The sequence below is a fragment of the Lycorma delicatula genome, chromosome 4 (assembly GCF_047948215.1).
Source record: "Lycorma delicatula isolate Av1 chromosome 4, ASM4794821v1, whole genome shotgun sequence".
In the NCBI taxonomy this organism is placed as follows: domain Eukaryota; kingdom Metazoa; phylum Arthropoda; class Insecta; order Hemiptera; family Fulgoridae; genus Lycorma; species Lycorma delicatula.
Genome location: NC_134458.1, coordinates 161105841 through 161133241, shown reverse-complemented (window position 1 = coordinate 161133241; position 27401 = coordinate 161105841). Strand labels below are relative to the sequence as shown.

Here is a 27401-nt window from a genome sequence, read left to right as displayed (position 1 = left end):
CCTTCTTCAAAGAAATAGTAGCCGATCACTTCAAACTTTTCATCCCACACTACACTGTGACCCGTTATATATAAAGTGGACGCTTATGAAGCCGTCTGAAATTTACATTTGACCGAGACCGAAAGTTCTGTATATTAACAATCCGATCAGGTGGAAATAGAGTTTGTCCCTCGTGATGATTACTGTGTTTTCTGTCTTTGTTTCCAACATCTTCTTTATGAAAACTCGACGTTATTTCCGATCACAAGATTCAACTCTTAAACAAGTATTAATTCTTGTAGGATATAAATTCAAGCCAGAATGCAGTATTCTGATAATTCGATTCGGTATCTTTGAGTGGAAAATGTCGACGCCCTAAAATTCTATTGCTAGCTTCAATCACCTGTTTTACTCATTTATTGTTCTCCGTTGTTCGTATGGATCCGGCCTTCCGATGATTTTTTTTTTTGATGCTGATGGTTTCCTAAAAGCCTATACCCACATCATGATTGTGTTACGAGAAGGAAGTGCACTGTGGCGGCTAGCATTAAAATATTGACGTGAGCATCACAGAATAGCTGTTTTTGAAAAACCTTTTCGTAACGAAAGCGCAGGGCGTAGCATATCACCTATTCACCGTGACCGGAATTGCACCGAGTGGGGAAAGGAGTCTCCGCTATCGCACCATTTCTAGATCCCTTACGCACACAATAACTAAAACTATCAGAAATTAATAGCTTTTCTCTCCCATTCTATATATGTACATAAATAGCCTATTCGAAAATATTTTACACAGTTGAGTAAACACAGATCATTGTGTATCATATCAATCTATGTTGTGGGTTGCGTTACGATGAAAGTGACGTTGTTTGAAAATATTTTTTTCTTCAGATTATAGAGTTATAACAAAATACTGTGCATTTTGCGTTTTATTGATTTTTCTATTATTGAATAAAATATTTTTATATTATTTTTAAAGTATTAAAAATTTAATTTTAACTAAAAATCGCCGTTCGACTAAATTATTTGAAATTTACATATATATAACAATTTTTTTTTACCTAATCATTTTGCAAAGAGCCACGGATACATGTACTGTATTTTTTTTTTTTTTGAAATCATCAAAAAAAAAATCACATTTCGTGTTCAGTTGTGTTAAAGAATCCCACACCTTTTTATGCATGCGTTAAGATGTTTCAAAGTCGTAAGAACTATGATCTGTTTTTCTTTTTTTCCTAATCCTTCTTATTTTATTATCCTCACTTTTATTTCCATTTCAAATATTTAAATTTTTGTTTCAAAGAGAGTCTTGAATGAAAAAACTCATTTAAGCTTAATTGCACCATCATTACATGAACTATCAATCTGAATGGATTTTAAAGGTATTCTTTAAACACTAACTGTATCTTAATACATAATTGAATTTCTCACCATTCGTTTTTCAGAGCTGATTTTTTATATGCCATTTTCAAACTTTGTTTCATTTGGTATTAGGCTGATGATGATATTCTCTTTTTCTTCATCTTTACTTTTCTCGTTTTCATATCCTCAAGATAATTTTGAACGTATGTTTTATTCACGGTACAACTTAACTGCGGATGATCTGCGATGTGGTTAATCCGTTCGCGGAGAGTTGGGAATTTATTGTATTTCATATATTATTTTATTTCATGTATTTCGTGTATTTTTGTTTTTTTTTTTAAATAATTTTAAGTTTAGGGTAATATTTTGTAAAACAAGTTGTGTGATTCAAGTAATATCTTTTTCATGCATATTTAAAAAAAAACAATATTATTATTATTACCAACATCTGAGAAGAATTAGATTAAACAATGGATTCCGGGAGTAATTGAGGAGGCGTTTATATTAACTCCCTGTTTAAGATAACTTCCTGATGTACCAAGTTAAGTATATCAATAAAACTACAGTCGAAAGATATTAGTTACATTATTGATGTAAGTGCAATAAATAATGAACTTCATAAGATAGGTAAATAATTAAAAATTATTAATTACAATTAATGTGATCTATAATTAAACAGGATAGAAATTATAACGGGTTATTTTCCCACAAAAAGAGTCAATCGTATTAATATTGTATAAAAATCTGTGATAAGTAAGCAACTGATACTTCATTTAGGACAGTCTCCGGCGAGATTACATCCAACAAATTAAGCAAAGGTACATATATTTTGTAAATTTTTACACTTTTAATGAGTTAAAATTAGATATTTGCATATCACTGACGTACATCAACAAGCCTGATGTATGAAAAACAAGAAGTGATGTAATACTTTTAAACCGATAGAATTATTATTTTGGGATTGAAATATTATTTTTTTATTTTTAGCTAATTATTATTATTATTATTTTTTTTTATTCGGCCGTATTTAATTAAGAAAGTGCTGTACCAATTTACTGAAAATAGGAATACCGGGTGTCTTCTTCTTCTTCGATTTCTCCCCTCATTTGCGTTAGTTGTTACTGTTGTTGTTACAAAAACAAACATAGAAAAACCCATTACTACTGTTTCATTCCATCTTAAATGGTACGACTATGTGCTGAAGGATTTTCATTAGTGGTATTTCAGTCTAACAACAAATTTCTTTCTTTGTTTCATTTTTTAGAATTATTGTAAGTCTGTAGTTCTTCGTTATTCCGTTATTTTATATTCTAAGCGAAAAAATAGTGCGGTTACAATGAAGATGATAATGAGAAAATATCGCATTTATTCATTTCAAAGAAAGCATTGGGTGTAGGATTTTTTTTTTAATGTTTCGGGTGTATGTTTTTACATTACTTGCATGTAGATTAGTTTATTAACCCACCGTTTTAAAATTGTGTTTAATACGAGAATCAAGTGAATACATCAGAGAAAACTATTAATGCTTTTGTCCTAGATTACAATGATTTTAAAATATTTATGTGTAATTTAATATTTTTATTTCAATTTTATTGAAGATCGAAATACTTTCATATATGTTTTTTCCTAAAAATTTATGTTAACATTTTTTTAACTTATTTTTGCTTTACTTGGTAGAGTACGTAAGGCACAATATACATATATATTTTTTACTAAAAACACATATGAAATTTTTATTATCGGCTTCTCATATATTTTTCATACAAATATTTTCTCCTGCATGTTTCCTGCATCGATTTATCACCATAATCAGGGAATGAAAATTATCCACATCACTTTTCCGTTAGTCTTACATACAAAAAAAAAACAAAAAAACATCACATCACATCACAGTATTGCATATTTACAAAAATTACGTAAATTGTCGTGCTATCCGATCTAAGTTTTGGCCTGATCTGATTAAAATTCTACTAATCTTTATATTTTATTGTCAGTGCAGAAAACATGTTATCAAATTCAAAATTTGTTTGTTCATTTATGAGTTTTGAACCGAGAAATTTTTTGTTTTTTTATATTTGTAAACTTTTCCACGCATTCATCATATTACAGTGTTTATTACAAGCTTTTTCTTATCTTCATTGTTTTATCAATTACTATTACGGGATTACCCAATACGGGATTCATGTCCCGTATTAAAAATATATCTTAAATAATTTGATTTTTCTGGCTGATGTAATCTTATAGTGATTGATGTTAATTGTTCCTATTTTTATAATTTATTGTTTGCAAATGTACATACTACGACACGATTCGCAAATCATCTTGTGTATACCAAAAACCGTTGTACTTGATCAATATTTATGTTAATTTTCATTTCTGAATTATTACCAGTTTTATAGACTATTTGTGTATCAATTGTTTTTTTTTTAATATTTATTTTTGGAACTCAAATTCGAAATCTGCTGCTTTGCAATGACGAGTTCATTACTATACCAACCCGGTGGGTTTATTAATACAGTACTAATAGAGTCTAGTTGTTTTTTTGAGTAGAGTTTGGTCATTATGAAAATTTACAAAATTGCTTGGTTGTGGTACACTTAAACCCATAATATTTATTATTCACTAAACTAACATTTAACTTGCAATATTTTGTAATGCAATCCTATGTTGTAATTTACCTTTTTAATGTGTATGTAATATATATCAGTAGGGGGAAAACGGTTGTTATTATACTCTGTTTATTTAAAAAAGGATGCTAGTGACTGAACGAACGTAGGTGGAGGTAAAAAGACGCCAGCCACTAACAGTAAATATGAAAATCAGTATTATGGTAGTACTCCACGATTCCCACTACCTGCACAACTACGCAAGGACACGTAAATTAGCATTTATTCGTTTGTAGAGCGTATAACATCAACCTAATGCGGTATAAAAATGGGTATATCAGAATAAAAGGTCACCCTGTCGGTTTGTCGACTCCATTTCCTCTCACCTTTATATTCTCTCTGCCGATCCACATCGCGCTACTACAATGTAAGAACTGGTAGCTTTGTATCCTTGACTATACAAATATCAATCTCTTTTTAAAATGTATGGAGAAAATGTAATAAATAAAATAACTAAAATAGTTTGATAAAATATTAATTTATTATTTTAAAATTCTGAATTTTCTAAAAAAAGATTTGTAAAATTTTCTTGAATAATATGTTTACCTATTTTTATTACAGGAATGATAGCGGTTACTTATCGATTTTGAGAAAACATTAAAAATGTTTATGAAGGTTTTATTTCCGTTAGTTTTTACGTTTTATTTTACTTCTCTTGTTACATAATATTTTTTTAATTTATTATCTTTACAAATATTTTAACATAATCATGATTTTAGCCGGTGTTATTCAGTATTAATTAGCCCATTGCCATAAGGAGGACAAAAATTAAACCGGTGAAGATTTAAAAACGATGCAACTAAGACTAAACTTATTTTAATTTTATGAATATTTACATTATTCTACCATTTTTCTTTATAAAATGATATTTAACGAGGCGATTGTTAAAACAAAGCCGGAAAAGGATTGCATAACATTTCCGGCTTTGTCCTTGACGAATTTTTGTTTCAAATATGTCATAGGGTTATTAAATATTGATCACATAATTGTAAAATATTTACAAGAAATATTTTTATGTTTATATATTTTTAAATATTACATGGATTGAGTGTTTATTTGTTCATTATCTCTTGTCCTTTTGATTTTAGCTGGAATATTTTCATGTTTTCTAGAATATTTAAACGTTTTCCGTTTTCTGCATAATGTAATACCTTTATGGGTTATATATATTTCCAGTGAAATGATAAGACGTATGAAAATATTACATTATGCACAAAAAGGAAAACGTTTACGTATTGCTTAGAAGAAGATATGGATATATATTCCAGCTAAAATTAAAAGGAGATAGATAATTAATGAACAAATAAACACTCAACCAGATGTAATATTTAAAGTTGTTAAAATGAAAAATCAGAAAGATTAATTTCAAGATTGTATAACCATTAGATTGGGAGGAGTAAACCAGAAGAAGCCGTGACAGTAGGGATGGCGGAGTGGGATGAGCTTAACATCGCTATTTATTTGATGATCTTAACACAGGAAGACTCAGTGCTAAAATTAAGTAGTTTTGAGAATGGAGGTACGCCGAAATGCGTTGACTACGAATGTTGGAGTGACAGTGGTAGGAAGGGCAGAAAATACTCAAATTAAATAATTTTATGTACTGAAGTCGATTTTAAACGACTGCTGTACAAAAAGTTAAAAATAAAAAAAAATGGTTGAACTTCCCCTTTACTTTTATAATTTTGACCAAAATTTAATATATCATTGCCCCATATTTGGAATTTATTTAAACTATTTTCAAAGGATATATATTAATAAAATACTAATCATAATAAATAATAATAGTAATTGATATTCATTAAAATATATGACCACACACATTTACGTACTTACATCTTCCAGAAATTTTTATATTCCTATTTGCTGTCCTTTGAGCTATGTTGTTTTAAAACGTTAACACTTTCAAAATCCCCGTTGCTCAAAATTTTGGTCGGCAGCTACAATTTCCTTTCATAGCTATGCTATGCAGAACCAAGATAGCTATAATCGGGAAAGTAAAAATCAATTATGGCCATAAGTTGGAATACAAAATATTGGATATTATAGTTTTCTAACTTCTTGAATCGAGCGAAATAAATTAATAACACTGATAGAAAAAAGAAAAATTTTAATGTTTCTCTAAGTTCATTTCTTGAATTGTTTTTTTGCTTACAATACAGATCTGTAAATACAATTTTTCTATCACCTTAATTTTAAATAAATCACACTTCAAACAAAATTAAGGGAAAATATAGTTAAAATCTATAAAATTTATTATTTTGCATGGCCATATCTGTGGAATTTTTTCGCTGATGTTTTTCTTTTATAAATAGCCTCAGACTCACCCCGAATTAATGTCCAATAGTAATCGGCTAGCAGGTTAGTATTTTATTTCCATTTATAGCGGCTTTCTATCACCGAAATGTATTGGTGGAAACGTTCATTGTGTTCGTCACTTACGTCTCCTAGGTTGTCCGGAAAAAATCCAGATGCGAGTGGAGGAAATGCATTTTCAAAGACATATTAGATCCCATAGCTCTGTATGAAGTAAGAAGTTTATTAACAGTATCGTGGTAATTGTCGGATTTTTGTTTGCCGAGAAAATTTTTGCAAACGTCTTTAAATGAAGCCCAAGCTGCACTTTCTACATTATTTAACATTGAGTTAAATACATCATCTTTGATCAACTCTCTTATTTGAGGACCAATAAATATTTATTCTTTAATTTTTCCTTCACTTATATTCGGAAATTTCTGCCTGATGTACAAAAATCCGGGATTATCTTTCTTCATTGCTTTGACAAAAGTTTTCATTACTCCTAGCTTGATATGGTGAGGGGGTAAAAATATTTTTTTAGGTTCAACTAAGGGCTCATGAATATTAATTTTTCCCATTTGGAGTTAAGTTATCTCGTTTCTTACACTCTTTGGTAACATAATGTTTATCCCTAGCTCGGCTGCATGCCTAACGAAATAACTATAACTTTAAAATCACCAAATATGTTTCAGCTATGTTTTTTATAATTTATTTTTTCAAGAATGTCTTCCATCACATTGTATGTCTCTTTCAAATTAATACCATAAGCGATTGGTATCGAAGGATATTTGTTACCGTTGTGTAGTAGAACCTCTTTAAACTATACTTGGACGAATCTATGAAAAGGCGCCAATCCTCAGGTTTATGAACTTGTCCTTTGTGTAACATAAGCTCATCAATATTTGTGCAATAAACCAAATTATTTTCATTAATAAAGTACTGAGAAAGTTCTTTTAGTCGGCTTCGACAGCCCGAAATTTTTGTATTATTTTGAAGTAAATTCCAACCTTGCAGTCTTGGTCCTAACTGTTCAGCTTGATTTTTTGATAAATTTTAATCCCTAACCAAGCATTTAATTCACCTTGTGATATAAGATGTGGCTTATTGGAAGATAATTCAAAATGAAAACCATTGTTGTCTTCTTCAGTAGTCTCTGATTCTTCATCGCTACTTTCGAAACATACATTCACCGGTGGCTCAGGAACTGGAATAATTTCACTACGAGGTACAGGCCTGATTGTAGATTGCAATGAAGGATATTTTACAGTATGATTAGATTTTTCGGAAATTCCAGACACATTTGTTAAAGAAAAGTAACAATGAGTTACATGATCCTTTGGTTCATGCCAAACCATAGGTACACCAAATAGCGAAGCCTTCCGTGCACCTTCCAGCCGTCCTCTTAAATATACAGAAAAATTAGTGCATACTATATGAGAAGCCCACTTCTTATCTTGATCACCAATTTTACACTGAAAGTACAAATGATATGTTTTTGTAATTAAAGGAATAATGTTTTTCCTATTTGATTTTACGGAAACTCACCACATACATAGTAAAAGGCATCCACATCATTTACACAATTTTGAGGCATTATGACACTGCACTAATAACAAACTTAAGACAGCAATAAGACTGAATAAATTTAATTCATTCCTAAATCCAGTGCTTAATACAAACAACACAGCCGTGGTTTCAGTTACATGTTTTGACCTGCACAGACATGCTTAATCTTATCCATGAAGGCTCACTCTTCCGTATTAGATAAGATGTCATAATATATGACTATAATGTGATTTAATTCTTTGGCTAGTATTGTTTATTTATAGCTTATAGATTATGTTAACAATGTTAAACAATAAAAAATGAACTAACAAAATACAATATAGGAGCTTAAAATGCTATGTTGAAAAATTAAAAAAACCTTTAATTAAAATTTAAACATTTTCAAAAATGAAGAGTGAAAGATCCTGAGTTCATATTCGTTTTCAGCATCAAAAAACGCTTTAAAATCATGTATTGCATGTTAGGAAACAAAAATTATGTTTATCAGTGTAATTTATTATTACAGTTACATCATTATTTATTTTTTGGTGGAATTTATGAACAAAGGTAACTTAAACACCTAATAAAAAAGATAATTTACACTGTGTTTTGTTATGTCAATAATGCATCGATATATTATCACAGACGCAGACACGTGTTAAAAAATAATGATGGTTATTAAAAAACAGAATCAACTTTATATAATTAGACTATCGTTAATTAAAATTAAAAATAAACAGATATATATATTATATTATATTATATATTTATTTATATATATATATATATAATCATCGGATATATATATAATCACTATATATATACATAGTGATTTGTCATTAAAAATGAATTTCCTTTAAAATAATACATTTAAATCAAGTTCCTTATGTAAATTAACTTTTTGAACCTTGATTGGTTATTTTATGAAGCATCTATAGCAATTAGGAATATAGCTGATTCTACTTCACAAGCAATCGACTCCGAGTACTGCGTATTTGAGTTAACCATCATTTTTATTACGCATTAATTAAGTAGATATATATTTTTCAATATACAACAAAATTGTAGCGGACTAGTTACGATTCTGTGAGTTTTAATTGTCTTATACAGGTTAATCGCTAAAAACCTAAAATTTCCTAATTAGACCCCAAGAAAGAATATAAAGTGTCAGAGTCGTTTATTTCATGGGTCATAGAATATCGTTATTTCTGAATACTACATGGTTTAGAAGCAAATGCTTAACTGTTTTATTTCAAATTTTTATTTTATTTGAGGAGAAAAAATTCCTGCGTCATCTGATATATCGCTCTGATATGACGGTGACGAAATTACCAATACCATCTTCAAATAAGTATTCACAGGTTATTTCAAATAACCTGTAATAAAAATTTAGTGCTGAACATTGATAAATGCAAATTTATCACTTTCACTGGAAGAAGGATCATTGATCGGCTGGATATCAGGATCAATGGTGAACCAATAGCAGAAACTGATAAGCTGAAGTACCTAGGCGTTACCTTTCAGAGGAACGGTTCCTTAACCGAACATATAAACGAAGTTTGTAACAGGGCTGACAGAATGATAAAATCTTTAAATATCATTATGACGAACCAAAGAGCGCCTAAGGCGTCAAAGAGAAGGGTCATAGCGTCTTCGGTAATATCGTCTATGCTTTATGCGGTGCCGGTTTGGTGGATTTCAGTGCAAGTAAAGAAAAACCTGGCACGTATGATCAGGACCCATAGGAGACTGTTGCTTGGAGTGATTTCTGCATATAGGACGGTCTCCTATGAGGCTTTGTGTGTGCTCGCTGGAGTCCCACCGATTGATTTATTGGCACTTTTAAGAGTTGAAAGAGACCAGGGAGTTGGAATTCACGAATCAAGGCAGCGGCTAATGGCAAAGTGGCAGGACAGGTGGAATGAGAATGGCCCTGGAGGTAGAACAAAGAGACTCATCCACGATATTAAAAGCTGGATATATAGGAAGCATGGGGAAGTGAATTTTCACGTGTCACAATACTTTACAGGGCATGGCAACTTTAATTTTTACTTGCACAGAATCGGTAGAAGAGCATCGACGGAATGTATGTATTGCGATCGCGAAGATGATGTTGAGCACACATTTACTGACTGCCATAAATGGAGAGAAGAATTAGTAGACATCGATCTATCATCTGATGGTAACGGCAGATTAATTAATCACATGTTGCAGAGTGAAGATGCCTGGAAGAGGGTTGATTCAGCTATTAAGAAAATATTAACGCAAAAAAATGAGGACGAGAGGAGATTGGGGTTCTGATCTTAGTATAGGGAAGGGCGGATAGCCCCAGTGGTGAGGACTGGCATGCTGAGGTGTGCCAGTTTCGATGAGCCACTGGGGACTCCAAGGGTTTTCTTGATAGGAAAGATCAAAGAAAAGACCCAATCGTCACGTCAAGACAATCATGGTATGGCGTGGCGATATATATAGATGGGCATATCAATAGACTCAAAAGAACTGACCGGTGGGCCGACCTGCCATGCCGGACATACAGTCGGTAGGTGGGAAGGCCCATTTGAGTACAACAGGCACTCTCCTGGGTGGCGCAATACCAACCAGTCGGACCGGCCCAGGGGAGGAGAGTCAAAAAAAAAAGGTTATTTCAAAAGATGTATTGCACACCATTTGATTGATTTAGTACTCGTGAATAATTTCTGATGAAGGGTCAGTAACACACTTTCTTTAAACAGATACCAACTCAAATGGAAATACTTCGTCGAATACAGACACATACACACACACACACACACACACACACACACACACACACACACACACACACGCACACACTATATATATATATATATATATATATATCAACCGTTAATGCCTGAATATTTATGAGGTGGTGGTAGTAATGATTCTTACTACACCAGTGTCGTTTAATGCTACACTAGCTACACTATTTAAATTTTTTTACGAATACTTATGAGTGAATCCTTGTGAAGGATCTGTCAAATGCTAGAATTTTATTGGCAGAGTTAAATTACGGGCAGAACACGTACGTGATGTAGCAGCCCTTCTGAAATCAATGTATTCAACCACACGTGCTGTCGTTATTTAGTTCTTTTGCACAGTACAACCGGTAACTTTACAAATTTACTTGCAGATTTTAATGGCATGGGTTAATCGCATCGTTGCTAATGATTATTGATATATATTGTCAAAATAACCGTTGTGCAATGGCAAAAACGTCTTATTTTTTGTAAAATTCTGTTAGTAATAAAAGTACGTTGTTCATTCATCCGATATTCCACCTTCATATTTAATATTTAAATTCTGTAGAAATGTTTCTCTCAGGTAATATTTAATGATGAGTTACCGAAATTCTTCAACATTAGGTCGGGTGTCCCTCAAAGCTCTGTGCTAGCTCCTGAGCTATATTCAATATTCACTGGGGACCTTTCAATCCTGGAAGGTTGCATCGTCGCCACATTTGCCGATGACACTGCTATCCTTGCTTTAACAAAGACTCTTAACTAGATCGCGGGTGCTGCAAAGGGCATTGGACCTTGTCTGCACATGGCAGAAAAAATGGAAGAGTAAAGTTAATCAGGATAAATCGAAGCACGTCACATTTACCATGTGAAGGGGTGACTGACCTAGTGTGGACATGGATGGTGTCTTGATCCCACAAACAGAGAGTGTGTGGTATCTAGGACTTCACCTAGATCGGCGTTTGACTCGGACGTATTACGTGAGGATGAAAAGAAAACAATTGAACACGAAGTATACGGAACTGCATTGGCTGCTGCGGAGAAACTCACGCCTCACGTTGTCCAATAAAGTTATGATTTAAAAAGTTATCCTACGACCAATCTGGACTTACGGCATGGAGTTGTGAGTGACAGCAAGAAATATTAACGCAAATAGCATTCAACGCTTCCAAAACAAGAACAACTGCAGTGGTGCCATGATTCGCACAGAATGATTAGATTCACGAATATCTGGAGCTTCCGACGGTTCGTGAGGTTGTGAGACAGTACAGTTTATATACCAACAACGTTTAGAAAATCACGTCAACCACTTCACGATCAATCTACTTGATAACATTGGGGACGTTTGAACGTTGAAACGTCTGCATGTGTTTGAGTTAGGGGCTACTGAATGACAGTTTGCAGTTATCGCCAAATCTAGTGATATTATTTTTTACTTTATTTATTTTTTTGGTTACGTCTATAAGTTGTTTCGTTCTCTGTTCGACTAGCTATCGCTTGATTTTTTTTGTTTCTTTTAGTGACTATTTATTTGTTAATGTTTTTATTTGCTAATTGTTTATTTTTATGGATTATGAAGTCCTGTCGAAATAAGAACGAATTTCTACGTATTGTCCCGAACATACTCGAATATTACCAAAAATAAACAACTATTTTAATCGTCCACTTGTTTAGCCCATCTTATTCGAATATTAAAAAAATATATTTTTTGAAAACGTAGGTAAATATATTAAAATTTTATCAAAATCGTAGTTAACGACTTTGAGAAATTCAGTATTAAAATTTTCTTGCTTTATCCCTACTTTATGACTTTATTTAGGATGGATTAGAACAATCGAACTAGATCACAACAAGAATGTTTCCAATTTGTAGAAGGTTCCGGCATCTTCTTCGAGGTTCGATTTGCTCATACAGAACCCAAAATAGGAACCATGTCATTTAGTTTAAATCGATGGCCGATAAAGAAGGGTGAACTTTTCATGGAGAGCAAAAGCACGAAAACCCACCCCAGCATAGCTAAATTTATCCTTCAGGAAGAGGGTGACCGTTCAGCCCCAGTACCTCAGAGATTCGGTACATTTTTATCCAAAATTAAAGCAATGTATTACTTATGGATTATTTTACTATGATCACATGAAGTATATTTTGCAACAGAAATTTAATTTCGTTTAGAAATTAAAACAACCACCTTCAGAAAAGGGATAATAAACGAAAATCCTTAACTATTTCTTGATCTGTGTGGCTGTAGTAGAAGTATCCAGTTGAACTGTAAACCATTCAGCCAGACCCTTTTTGGAATAAAAATTACCCTTTCCGGGTAATCTTAATCCTAGATACAGTAATTGTAGTTTCTAGAACGGTATGGTATTCCGACTTTGACGACCACGTTTTTTTTAAGAGTACTTTAGTTTTAATCTTCTCATCTCCAAAAATGGAACTTCCTTGTTAATGGTATGTTAATAATTTAATTATTTAACCGAGAACACTTTATTGTATGAAAGACTTAAGTAAATAATAAAAATGTATATAATTTAAATTTACGAGTAACATTATATAATTATTAGCTATATGAAGTCCGTCCTCAATAGAATACATTAGTGATATGAGTGTAACAAAATGGTTAGAATATTAAAGTTAAAAGAAAATACACTTCGCGGCGGCACAAGCCAATTCAGTTTACTAGTTTAATCTTAATATTTTCCATCGGTCCAGGACGGAATCTAGTAAATTTAAAACAAAAAAAGTTCAAGTATTTCAGATCACTTAAATAATCGACAGGAGGAAATTGTATGTATATGCGAGTACGTATACATTCGTTTACTACTTCTTTTTGACAAGTTTTTATGATTTATTTTTAATTAAGAAATAGAAATTACATCAAAACAGACCTTATGATCTTTATTAGTACAATCGGTAATATAAAGAACAATGTTGAAAGAAGTAATTTACAGAAACTTTTTTTGAAAGATTGCTTGCAATAATATTATTGCCATTTTATATTATAAATAATAATGCACATATTACGATTATTAAATATCTTACAAAAAGTATCAAGAAACTTGATACTTGGTTTTGTAATTTTCAATTATAATTTTTATGTTGATCATCAAAAGTGCTTTTGTATTCGGCTTAGACCGATTTACATTTTAATATTTCTTACGTTTAAAATACGTAATAATAAAGCTTCATTAAGTTAGAAACTTATTAAAATATTGTGTAATGAATTTTAGCAGATTTCTTAATATACGGCAGTTCTCTCCCACAATGTTCAAATTTCATAAATTGATTAAATTATTATTTTTTCTCCGATTGATCTGGGCAAGAGTCCGCGCTTGTAACTGAATATTTGAAGGAAATCTTCTCTTATAAGATTATACAATGCGTCACAATAAACGATTCGGATTCGTTTTCCATTTCTATTCAAATGAAGTGCTCGATACTCGGTCGCTCGCTAGCAACGTTTGTGTTTGTGCCTCTTGATGCAGTATACTCGTAAGTTAGTAACTGATGCTTCCGTGTAGAATCGTATAAACTGTTTTCAGTCTTTTGTCTGGGAATAATCTCCCGTTTATCTGCTCTCTCATTTCTAGAAAACAATTTCTACTTAATGTTTCTACTTTTCTTTTGATCAGATAGTATTATTACTTATTACTGAGATAATAATAATAATAATAATAATAATAATAATAAGAAGAAGAAGAAGAAGAAGAAGAAGAAAACGTAATTAATTTAACAATTAAAATTTTGTCATTTGTTTTAAACTAATTCTGCAGTTTTGTTTAACTCAGTAATATTATTAAACTTCTTTCTGATAAAGTTTTACTTGTACAATATATATTAATACATCAATATACTTTGTATATATATATATATATATTATTATTAATTAATAATTAAGTAATTAAGTAGTTAGTATGTTTGTACACGTATTCGGTTATTTCTTAGGCACCCACTGATACATTCTGAATGATTAAATCGAATTCAAGCTTCATGCATCCGGTGAATGAAATGTAGAAAACAGATTGAATTTCATTTTGGTATTTCCTTTAAGAGAATCGGTAGAATTGTTTAAAAAATATCAGAAGTTCAATAGAAAGTTTTATTGTCGGTATAGATTGTAATTTTAATAAAATATTGAACAAGATTTAACAAAAAATTTAACTATTTTTAAGGATACAATTTTTTTATAAAATATTTTATTAAACAAAATAGAATTAAAATTATTTTCAGACAGATTTAAGCGTAATTTTTTAAATTAAGACTTCATACTCGGTTAACACGTATATTCTAAATTAAGACGGTACTGTATTTTACATCATTTTTGTGAAATGTTTTATTTAGAGTGTGATACTCTATGGATCTGAAACGGTAACGATGAGAAAGGCAGACAGAAAACGAACTGAGGTTCTCGAGATGCGGGTGTGGCGCAGATTGATAAATGTTAGATTGTAAGACCGTATAAGAAATGAAGTAAGAAGGAGAATCGGAGAGAACAGGAAAATGTTAAATGTGATTGATATAGGAAAAGGAACTGGCTAGGACATCGAATGAGAAGAAGATGTTTATTGGTGGATCCGACAGAAGGCTTGGTGAATGGCAGCAAAGGAATAGGAAGGAAGAGATTTCAAATGATAGATGGGATTGTGGAAAAGGGAAAGTATGCTGAAACAAAGAGGATAACAAAGGATAGAAATAGGTGGAGAACAGCAGCCGCGACAGGACCTACCCTAATGGCTATGAATGTGAAATGATATTTAGATACATCGACTGACTCGAGTTTTGTATACTTATCAGAAGGATACAGGCGAGTGAAATTTAGAAAATAGGATGGATTTTGTTAGGAATTTTAATTTATATCAAAATGGGGTAATTGATTTTACAGGTATCAGAGATTTAATAGGTTTATTTTTCGTTTAAAATGCATTTTTTTTCGGGAGAGTAGTATAATTTGTCATATTCGACATTATCACACTATATCGTTTGTCTGTAAGTTTTTGAGACTGCCGTTTTATTTTAATTTTATGATTGCATTGTATACAAAATTTATTAAACCTGGAAACTTCGGTGGAAGTTATTAAAATATTATTTTTTTTAAATTAATTTTTGTTAACACATTTTTTTATAATTAAATACGCTCCAAATTTTCTAATGAGCTTAAGGTTACTTTATGTTAATCCTAAATAATCGAGTTTTTTGTTAGAGTTTTTAAATTTTCATTTGACATTCGGGGAATAATTTTTAAAATGATATGTAGGTCTAATAACAAATAAATACACCTAATTGTTTACCATAATAATTATTCAAAACTTTACCTACTGCATTTCATTACCAACGAAGCAGAAGTAAAACCTATTGATCGCCGTAAGCCGAAAACAAACCATTTGCGGGCAAATTTTTATATGATTTTTTTTCTTAATTTTAGCTCTAGAATCACTCTCGAAATTGTGTTCTTTCCTGCTAGAACGCCAGAATATAATATATTATTGTGTATCGATTAGAGTAGAACATTTATTATTTATTTACTTTAAAGATTTTATTAATAGAGCGTAAAATATGACTAACACTAATTATCAGGATGCAGTAAGTTGAAACAAAACTAATGTTAAGTTACTATGAGGAGGTTTGTTATTAATATCGTCATAGAAGTGCTGCATAAAGATATGACAGTAATAATCTTTTCTTTTTTTTCAGGTAACTATATTACTGTTTATTTTACAACATCCTGGAAAAAAAATCGCCTACAGACAGTCATGGTAGGATATTTTTAAATATAATTGTTACATGTTTAATTACTTTATTATACTCGTAATATTGTATGCAAAGAAAATGATTCTTGGATTAAGGAAACCGTATCTATTCAATTAAAATTTATATATATATATATATACATGCGTAGATTATCTTAAAGTTAATTTTTTTCTGCATTTATTCATTTCCAAAATATTTTCTAAAATTTATTTGGACAATTTATTATATTGCAGTTTAAAAAATTCTATTTTTAATAGTTCCAATTATTTTTCAAATAATTTGTTTATGAGACTGTATAGTAATTGCAGTTTAAAATATAATTATTACTCTTTGGAGGAATTTTCTTGTACTTATTATGATTACGTCAGTTATTTAATTCAGAGTTGTAATGATTTCAGAAGTTATATCTGTTTTAAAGAAAGGGTGTTATTTCGTTCTCAAGACGCTTAGCAAAATAATGCATTCTCCTAGTTATACCTCATGCGCGCGTAAAATTCGACATGACGAACGTAAAATTCCATCTCGCAGACAAACATGCGTTATAAAAATAAAATAACTTTGGTCTCCGATATATATGAATACTGCTATTTTTTTACATAAACATATTTGGACGAAAAAATGTTTTATCTCTGAAATTATCGAGTACGATAGCGGAATACATATTTATTTCAACCGTGAAATCATATACTCTATTTAAAAACTCGTATGGAATGTGAGTATTATTTAATAATAATTAAAAGGAATGATTAAGATATTTATAAAGTATCTAGGAATAATAAATAGCGGGTATCCCGAATAGAAATCCGAGGTTAAAAAATGAATGTAGTTTTTATTTTGCATTACTAATAGTGTTTTACGATGAAGCAACAACAGTTAAGTTTTAGTTTATATATTTTCGTCAGATAGCCGCTGCGTTAGACTGTTGCACAAGCCAAGCTGTTATGAGCCCGAACTTCAATAGCGTGTCTTCGTCTCAAGAGGAAGCCTAATACCTGTACTGGTTTACAAAAACAGAATCAGTATAGTATAAATTCATTGAGTGACGGGATCTCGTAATTAGTGTGAACAGTTTTTGGAAACCGGAAGTTTCGCAAGAATAATCACTGGGTAGTACTAAAACATGTACCGAAACACAGAAAGAATTCTACTCTTTCTAACGAAGTTCAAACGTTCAATTCATAGTGTTAGTCGTCGGCGAAACATTCCTAAAAGCACAGTCCATGATGTTCGCAAGCGATTGAAATTTCATGCTTATATCTGTAACTACTCCGTGAAATTTAAACCTGACGATAAGTGACAAAGAGTTCAATTTCGACAATATTAGATTCCATTTCTGCTGATGCGCATTTTATTCTCTGATGAAGAAATATTTCACGTTCATGGAGTCATGAATCATCATAATTGTCGAGTATGTGGCTCAGAAAATCCACACAAATCGGTGGAATTTGTCCACAATGTTGGTAATTGAATTCTGGTGAGGTATCATGCACATTGAATATTTGGACCATTTTTTGCACTAGCAAATTATTACGGGCATAGCGTATGCGAACATGTTAAAGAACTTTGTTTCCACAGGTTGAAAATAGAGAGGGTCTAATTTTGTAAAAGGATGGAGCCTCTACACATCATGCAGAATTGTTGCGGACTGCACTAACTACATGTTCCCAGCAGGTCGGATAGGCAGATCGGATAGCTCCCGTCGCTTGGCTACCGAGAAGTCCTGATTTGACGCAGTTGGATTTCTAAGAAAATGTCTAGTTACTCGACCACCCCCCGCCTAAGAATAACAGCATCCGTGGAAGGAATTACTGCAGGCAGACATGCTCTCCAAAGTGTGAAATGAGGTGAATAATCGGTTGACGTCTGCAGGACTGTAAACTGTGCTCATATTAAGAGCTAAAAATTTTGAGGTTTTTACTTTCATGTAATAAAACACATATACTTGCAATTCTAAATGTAATAATTAAATTTAAAACCGCGGAGCTCCTTTTAAGACAACTTTTCAATATAGTTTATTTTATTATAAAAAAAGGACATTAAAAATGTTAAAAACACGTTTTATAAATTTATTAATCGGAAACCTTTTAATTTTCAAAAAAAACTATTGTAAAAATTTTCGTATGAAAAGATTATCTTCAATAAAGTATTAAAGACATTTTTTTTTTTAAAAAGAAGTTTGTAATTTTTTTGTTTGTTTTTTAGCTTGATAGTTTGCTTTATAAAATATAACTTCTAATTCAATTAAATTGTAATACTTTCACTAAATGTACAGTTTTCTAGATTTAAACCACTTGACTGCTATTTTATTCCATCAGGCGTTTCTTGGACTGATCTGGAGGAATTACTGGCTTCCTTTGTTTACCTCTTCATCATCTTTAATATATTTTCCCTTGTTTTTCTCAATCCCAATATCTTTTATCTCTCTATTAATCATTATTTGAAATTCTGATTCGTAATTCCTGATATTCAGACACTACACCAAAAGAGTTTGTATTAAATCCGGTCGCTTCTTAAGCATAAATCTCAATTTTATAAAACTATTATCTGTGCTAATAGACGAGAAGTTGGTAAATCCTCATTTTCTGTTTCCATAATTTATCCCGAATGTGCTTAATTTCTAAGTGTTTTATCAATAACTTCAAATTTCATTATTGTACACTTTTCAACTCAAGTCTGTAAAATTTTATTTTTTAATATGAAAATTTCTCGTAAAAGAAATAACATTCATTAAAAAAAAAAGAATATATATATATATAAGGAAACATAATTTACCAGCAGTATATTTATGCAAACCGATGATATAATAGAGACCGATATAATCCGGTAGCATTATTTTCAACTTTCATTAATATTTTGTATTAAGAGCCACGTAACTTGGCGGCTGACTTTATCTTGTTACCGTTATAAAGAAAAATTAAAAAAAGTAGAATTGCACTATTATATTTATCAATTTTTTTTTGCGTAAATGTATATAACAATACTTGTGTGTCGTTTTCCTTTTTCTTTTTACTAGCATGGAGAAAGAAAAAAACATGGTTTTTCTGGAGATTATAATAATTTTAAATCGAAAAATGTTACGAAATATGGAAAGAATTAAATTACACGTGAAGGCGTAGATTCGTAACTTTATGAATTAAAAAGGCCCACGTGGCTTTCGTTCAAACTGAATAATACTGTAAAGTCGTGACAAATTTGTAAACGACTTAATGTGTAACAAATTACTTCTCCGTAATGCATTGCAACCGAAATGCAATCTTTCAGATTCCGGAATGCCCGTCTTTTGAAAAACCGTTTTTAAAAAGTCAAGCCACTTTAAAAAACATTCAATTTCATAAATGAATGGTACTCGCTCGGTTAGATGAAAAACGTTTTGTTAGAATATCAGATATTTTTATCGCTGTCGGTTTTACTTTCCCGTCTAGATAGCTATAGCAGAAGGGAAAGTATTGTGATCGGTCCAGCTCGGGCATAAGCGGTTTTCACCGGTTCTTGACGTTTCGACACCTAAGGAACCCAAAAAACCGGATGGAAATTTTCCGGGTGTTAATATTCTTATGTACGTGTTTATGTTTGGTGGCGGTTTCTGAATCACCTTTTATCTCCAGAACTACTGGACCGATCTTGACCAAACTTGGCCAGATTACTTCTGCCAAGGAGGTGAGGCTGTAGACCAATGTCACCCTCAATATCTCCAGATTTCGCCTAATTAACGTCATATTTTTTTTAGGGACATTTGTTAACATTAAAAAATAACAGTATTTGCAAATAATAATTTTTTTACAAAATCACTTCCCTACCCCAAAAAATGCTCTAAACTACTGCTATGTTGTGACGTCACAGATGAGCGGTAGAATTAAATATATGAATAGTATGAAAAGTGTAAAAAACTAATTTGGTCTGCCCAGGTCTCGAACTCGATCACCGGGTCGGCTCAGTATCTGGTGCATTAAGCCTCGCATCTACACCGGTCTACCGATCGTACAAGCGAAATTTGTTCTATGTAAGATGTGAAATTACATTAGTTTAGTTAGTGCCGATCGTTGCCGTTAGTACCGCCAACATCTGCGTGAATTAATTACGGTGTGCACGCGCGCTTAATTAGAATCATTGAATTTAATCAACGAAAAAATATATTTAAATAAAATGGTAAATATTTTAAATAAAGTTGTCTGTATGTGTGTGGAAGCTGTACAAACAGATACAGGCGGCTTTAGCCGCGATGCGGGAAAGTCCTACAACTGTGTTGTCAGTTTTTTATAGTTGTTTAAATTTTACTTTTAAAAAAAATTCCTGAAAAACTGTATTTTATTTTCACGTGAATAGAAAGAAAACTGAGAACGATATGTAAGTGTTGTTGTTTTCAAATTTATCCGTAAATTTATATGGCGTTTAGTATTATTTAGTTCTGTACAAACTGTTTTTATTGTTAAACAGATATAACAGTAAGGAAAAGTAATTACTATGTAAAATGATTTTCAATGCGGTTATTTATTTTGTGAATATATATATATATATATATATATATATATATATATATATATATATATATATATATATACATATTAGTACTGCAATAATTTGTGGTCTGCATGTTTGCGCGCCAATGCACGCCCGCGAACGCGCGCGTGTTTTTATTGGTGATTTTTATTTTGTAACGAATACGGTTTGGTTGATATATTAATAATCGAGTGGGTGTTCATAAATCTTTCACAGTTTTATTCTTATATTGAATGTATGGCCTTTTGAAATTCTAATTAATTGTTATGTGAAAACGGTTCGTTCGGTATTGTAATCGGATTTATTCTCTTTTTATTAATTAATTATAAACTTCATTAGAATATCTTAAACAGTTTATTAGAGTTTTATTATATTTACCGTACTACGTGACGGTATCATAATTTGACACAGTAGGACTATATTTAGGGATTGGTTTTATCTGGTTTACACACTAAATTTTTTTTGCAATGGTTATAAATAATTTAAGTAATTGCAACGTAGAAGTAGAATATAATATTTATTTTGTTGAAAGTAAATTTTATACTTTCCGCTAACTATTAATTCTATTTTTTCTGTTATCTCCATCAAATACTTTTGCAGAGATTTCTATTTCTTTATAACGAATTTTTTAAATTAAAATTTAGTTAAAAATATTCTGAAGAAGGAAAAATCATTATGAAACGTACTCTATGGAGATTATAAAAATTAAAACAAAAGTAGTATTAGGAAAATTGTTTGATGTGACGGCGTGACGTCTGTACGTACTTACGTACGTATGTATGTCACATAACTCAAAAATAATTAGCCGTAGGATGTTGAAATTTCGGATTTAGGACTGTTGTAATATCTAGTTGTGCATCTCCCCTTTTGATTTCAATCGACTCGACCAAAAGTGTCCAAAAAAGCCCAAAATCCAAAAAGTTTGAATATTGAACCTTTTTTTAATTGCAGTAATAAGCCCTCATTGAGAGGGCTTTCAGAGGGCTAACGATATATCATAAATGGTACTTATTTTCATTGGCTCCAGAGTTATAGCCAAATAAAATCTTAATTAATGAAATATTTGGATCTTAGGGGCACATCGGTTCGAATCAGACTTTAACTCTTTTCTTTAACTTTTTTTTTAAATTTAAATATATTGATTTATTAATAATTATTATCCTCTGATTGTAAAAAAATTGTCAATAAATAATAATTGACTAATAACAATAAAAAAAGAAAAAAATATCAGAAGTTATTAATGAAATAAAATTTTATGTACTTTTCGTTTTAAAAACATTTGTATACGTAATTTAATAAGCGTACAAGGAAGTCATGTATTGTCCAATCAGATTTTTTAAGATTAATTTCAGAGGATGAAAGGAGCTCAGGAGCATAATAAAAGAAACATACAGCTAACATGCAATACTACTATCAAAATATAATTATACGTTTGATACTTCTACTAATAATACTGCCACCAAATGTAATAATAATAATATTGTTATTATTATTATTATTATTATTATTATTATTATTATTATTATTATTATATTACATAATATAATAATAAGCTAAATCTATGAGAAAATGATTAAATTTATTATATGTTTTATTATTGTTATAGCGATTTACTGTGGATGTTTTTGTATTATTTTAGCCACCCTTATTACAGTTCATGAGGGATGAAAGTAGGCCTGGATGGTCTATTCTTATTTTCGCAGGCACTATTATTTACTCGGCTGCATTCATTAATTAATGAATATCGGATTACTTTACAATGTACACTGTTTTTGTAGGTTATACATTTACTATTACTATTACAATTTAATATTTACTATTTTCGCTGTGTAAGTAATTCAGTTCAAAGCATACACTCATCTAGAGAGTGCCACAATACAAAGTCCTCAGACTGAGGCGGAAGAACATAACCCTTATGGTCGGAGGGTGAAAGGTAGCGGAGGAACGACGGCTCTGCGGAGCCGTCGTTCATCTGTGGTAGTGTGGATGGGCGTCGGTGATGAAGCACGGAGACCCAAGATCCCTCTGGGCCAAAGGCACCTCCTGGGGACGTGCAATGCTTAATTGTGAGGTTTGGTCGGTAGGGCGCAGGCACACATACGGTTTCTTAATAACATTTGGCGGAACCTGTTAGCGAGTCCGACACTCCAATCCCCGTAAATGGGATTTTTCAGACTCATCGGATACAAACAAACATGCAAAAAAAATGAAAAGACACATACATTAAAATTACAAAAAAAATGTAATTCTTGGATATACAAAGTTACATAAATATATTAGGCAAATTTATTTTATTACGGTTTTAACAATTTTTTTATCAAATTTTAAGTTTGCCTTTGTTAATAATCTAAATCAACCTGTAGTAAGTTTTTTTTTTTATTTGACTTAAATGGTATGGACATCAAAAGTTTTAATCTCAAATTTTTAAATAAAGAAATTTTATTTCCTAAAGTTAAAATTTTTATCTCATTAGTCATGCACATCGGGTAAATCCAACCGATCTTTGTTTACATCCTGATATTATGGACAATAATTTTTTTAATTTATATATATTCAGGATTCGAATCCTGAACCGCCAGAATGAAATCTAGGGAAGCAAACACTGTCAATGAGGTTGGTGGAACAGATAGTATTTTATTTATTTCACATTCACAGCTATTTTCACGATCTTTTTTTAATAACGAGAAACGAATTTTGTAGTATGACCTGGATACGAACCTACAACCATCTGGATGAAGGCAGAGACGCTACCATTCTATCAAGTAGGTCGACGCATTAATAATAATAAAAGGTAAGACTCCAGTAGTTGCCTGTGGTTCTGCTTGGCACTGAATCCGCTATCCAGAGCGCTCAATGAGACACCGAACGGATTCGTTCTAAGCAAGAAGACAGGCAAGCATTTCGGATCACCTACTTATTATTGTACATGTATCACCTTAAGCTGTACGCTTCTACAGCTGACCACCTCCAGTTATTAGTCGAGCTGATCGAAACCTTCAATAGTAATAATAAAAATGACGTTCAGATTAGATAAATGCATTACTCAAAGAGCTGAGAAAAGCTACCACGAAAACCTGAAGTACATAAGTTGGGTACAAATGAAACGATCGATCCCATGCAAGCGGGAGAAACTTTTAAATACCTAAGATTCTAGCCGTCAATTAAACTGGATCACGGCTCCAGCAAACAGGAACTGCGCAATAAACATGCCAGCCGATTGAAACAAATCCGTAAGACGGAGCTAAGCGGAAGATACAAATCAACAGCTGTTAATGCTTACGCCGTACCGCCCCTCGTTTGGATTAGTTAAACCTAGAGGTCGAAAAATAACAAGGAAGACGAGCACAAAGTTCCACTCCATCACCCAAATTCATACGTGGAATGATTCCACTTCTTTTTTTTTTCTCTACCGAGAACAAATAAACGGGCAGGAATAACCGATATCGTAAATGTGTATTACATGCAAATTCATACGCACTGACAATATTTTTAATCGAAGAAAAACGAGCAGTTTACATGCCACCGTTATAAGTGCTTGCAACAAGTATACCCACTTAATCTCCAAGACGAAATATATGAGCCTCTTCAAAATGTAGAGACTGAGGGAGAAAAGCTACGGAAGTGGGAAGAAAAAGAGATACACGGAAGGCAAAAATATTGGTTGTTGCATTTTGATGTGCAAAGATATTGGCAAAAATATTTGATGGGCAAAAATATTGGTTGTGGCATTTTGGTGTGCATTTTATGAGAAAACACCGCAGATGTGGCTACGAAGAGGAACCATATTTGCTTCATGTTCAACATTCAAAATGCTACTGTTAAAGCCAGAAATTACACCAAACACATCATTAAAAGCAGTACATACTGACGTTACTGATAGTAACACCCAAACTGACACCTGCCGACTGTGCAGCGATGGATAGGAGATTTTCGATCACATCATCCGCCACGATCTCGTCGCTAAGATCGTACATCAAGAAAAAGCTATGAAGTACGGACCATCTCTCTTGAAAATGCATTATTTGAAATATAAGCCGGATTTGGTAATCGAAAGAGAAAGAGAAAAGCTGTATTGGAATAGAAAAATAAAGACTGATAGAACTATTGCGCACAATAAACCGAACATCACACTAATCGAAAAACAACGAAAGAAATATTTCTGGTTCAAATCTCTTATACCGAATAGCAGCAACAATTTGGATAAAAAGAATAGAGAAAACGTTGTATACCGTTGTCTTAGGAAATTAAGGAAATGTAGCAACAAGATGGTGTTCACATAGTGCCGATCATCCTCTCGACTACGGGTGTGATACCGAAAATATTATTAGCGAACATTGAAAAATTGAAACTCGACCGATGGGTCTATTTATAGTTACAGAAAAGTATATAATCATCAGTCCTGCAGCATAGTTAGGAAATTCCTAACCCACCGGGTTGGTCTAGTGGTGAATCCGTCATGAAAATTAGCTGATTTTGAAGTCGACAGTTCTAAGGTTCAAATCCTAGTAAAGGGAGTTACTAAACGGATTTAAATACTTGATCGTGGATACCGGTGTTCTTTGGTGATTGGGTTTCAACTAACCAAACATCTCAGGAATGGTCGACCTGGTATTGTACAAGATTACACTTGATTTACATTCATACATATCAACCTCTGAAGTAATACGTTACGGGGGTTTCACAAGCTAAACAGAAAAAGAAAGAAAATTCAAAAATTCCTACAATGAAATAGTTGGATAGCTTGACGAAAAAAGTCCACACGAATTGTGCCACCATACAATAGCTGTTTGAGTTTTAAAAAAATAATAAAAAAATAACATAGAATAATCCGAAAATAGGCTGCAGCTGTCATTAGAAAATATTTGTTATATTAAATAATTTTGATTATGTTCGTAAAACGATATAAGCAGTACATAACTTTCTACAAATTAATGTATAAATTATTAATACAACTGTAATAACAATAACAGAAATGGATGATATGATAATTTCGTTCTGGTGGCGTAATTTAATTTAATTTGTGTATCATTTTGTAAACACATAAAATATACGTCTCTCAGCCTGCAGACAATGTTATAATACCGAATAAACAGAATTCAATTTTCAACAGCCCGGCTATCTAGTCCCTCAATCACACTATGAAAGATCTTTTGAAAAGTATTTTTAAATTATGTTTCTTAATGTAAATATTGTCCTGATACTTTATTCTATGTCATTTCTTTTTTTGACTAAAGATTTTATATAAAAGCTCGATTAATATCTTAAAGTAATTATTACAAATTTAAAAATCAGATGAAAAATTATAAAAGAAAACTTTTTGAGAAAATTATTCAGTGTTCAAAAGTGAAGCAACCTTATGGGAAAATGAGTAAATTACAATAGCTGCAGAAAGTGGCCTCCATTATGCAATTCACATAATTGTTGAATGTTGAATGTTCTTAAACACATGTTGTTACGTTTGTTGAGGATTGCAGTGACACATCGTTCAATTTTGCTCTGTAATTCGGGAACGGTTTGAGGATGAATTTTGCAAGTGGCATCCTTAAGATGCCTCCACAAGAAAACGTCAGGAGGGAATCGATCAGGAGACCGAGGGTGCCACAACCCTTTCGAAATCACTTATCTATGAAAACACTTATCCAAGAAAATCATCATGTTGTTGGCTGTATGAGCCGTAGTATTGTCCTACTGAAACCACGCGTACTCTAGCCGATCTGCAGGTATAGTGATTACAAATTGCTGCAACATCTGTATTTAGCATTCTCTTATCACTGTGGCATGAATGAATGTCATGAAGATTCGCACACGGACATTTAACACGAAACATTCACTTTTTGTCCGTGCAGAGGTGACTCGTGCAGTTGATGTGGATCTTCCGTACACCAAATGCGTGAATTCTGTGCATTCACGTATCCATCAAGGTTGGATCATGCCTCGAAACCGATCGAGTGAGTACTTTCTCATCTGGCGTTACAGATGACATGAACAGTTGACAGAAAGCTACACGTTTTCCAGTGTCTGCAGATAACATCTCGTGAACAACACGTATTCTATACGGATGCATCTTTAAACACTTTTGCAATGTAATGTGGGCACTACCAACAGAGATAGATAGTCGTCGTACAAAGCTCTTGGGACTAACAGAATGTGCAGCATCCATGTCGATCAATTTTTCTGGTGTTAGCAATTTTGGTTGTCCACATTTGGTTGAATCTACCCCATTCCCTGTCTCTTGGAATTTGTCGTATAGCCGCTTGATGGAGGATTTGTTTGGTGGATCCACACCGTACATTTCTGTGAAGGCATTGTTGGTCTGGGCATAACTGACACATCTAATATATTGGGAGGCAATGAATAATCTCTCCTGCATTGTGTAACCCATTTTTCCTCAATTAAACCTGCAACAAAAGAAGGAAACATTCTTCCATAAACTTGCGTCACTTTTTGAACACTGTAGCATGTTAATGTATTAAAAATTTTATACTTTTCTTTTTTGCAGCCTCGTTTGACTTTCGGTTTGGTATTTCGGAAAAGTGTTATTAAAAGA

At 32.0% G+C, this 27401-nt stretch overlaps 1 protein-coding gene across 2 annotated transcripts in view; it reads left to right on the top strand.

The window, feature by feature from the left end:
- Positions 1 to 27401, top strand: part of LOC142322962 (uncharacterized) — a 1168170-nt gene that overhangs the window by 266660 nt on the left and 874109 nt on the right. For both annotated transcript variants that reach the window (XM_075362062.1, XM_075362063.1), the window contains one exon: positions 16301 to 16362. The gene's annotated coding sequence lies outside the window, so the exon portion shown is untranslated. The remainder of the gene's footprint in view (positions 1 to 16300; positions 16363 to 27401) is intronic.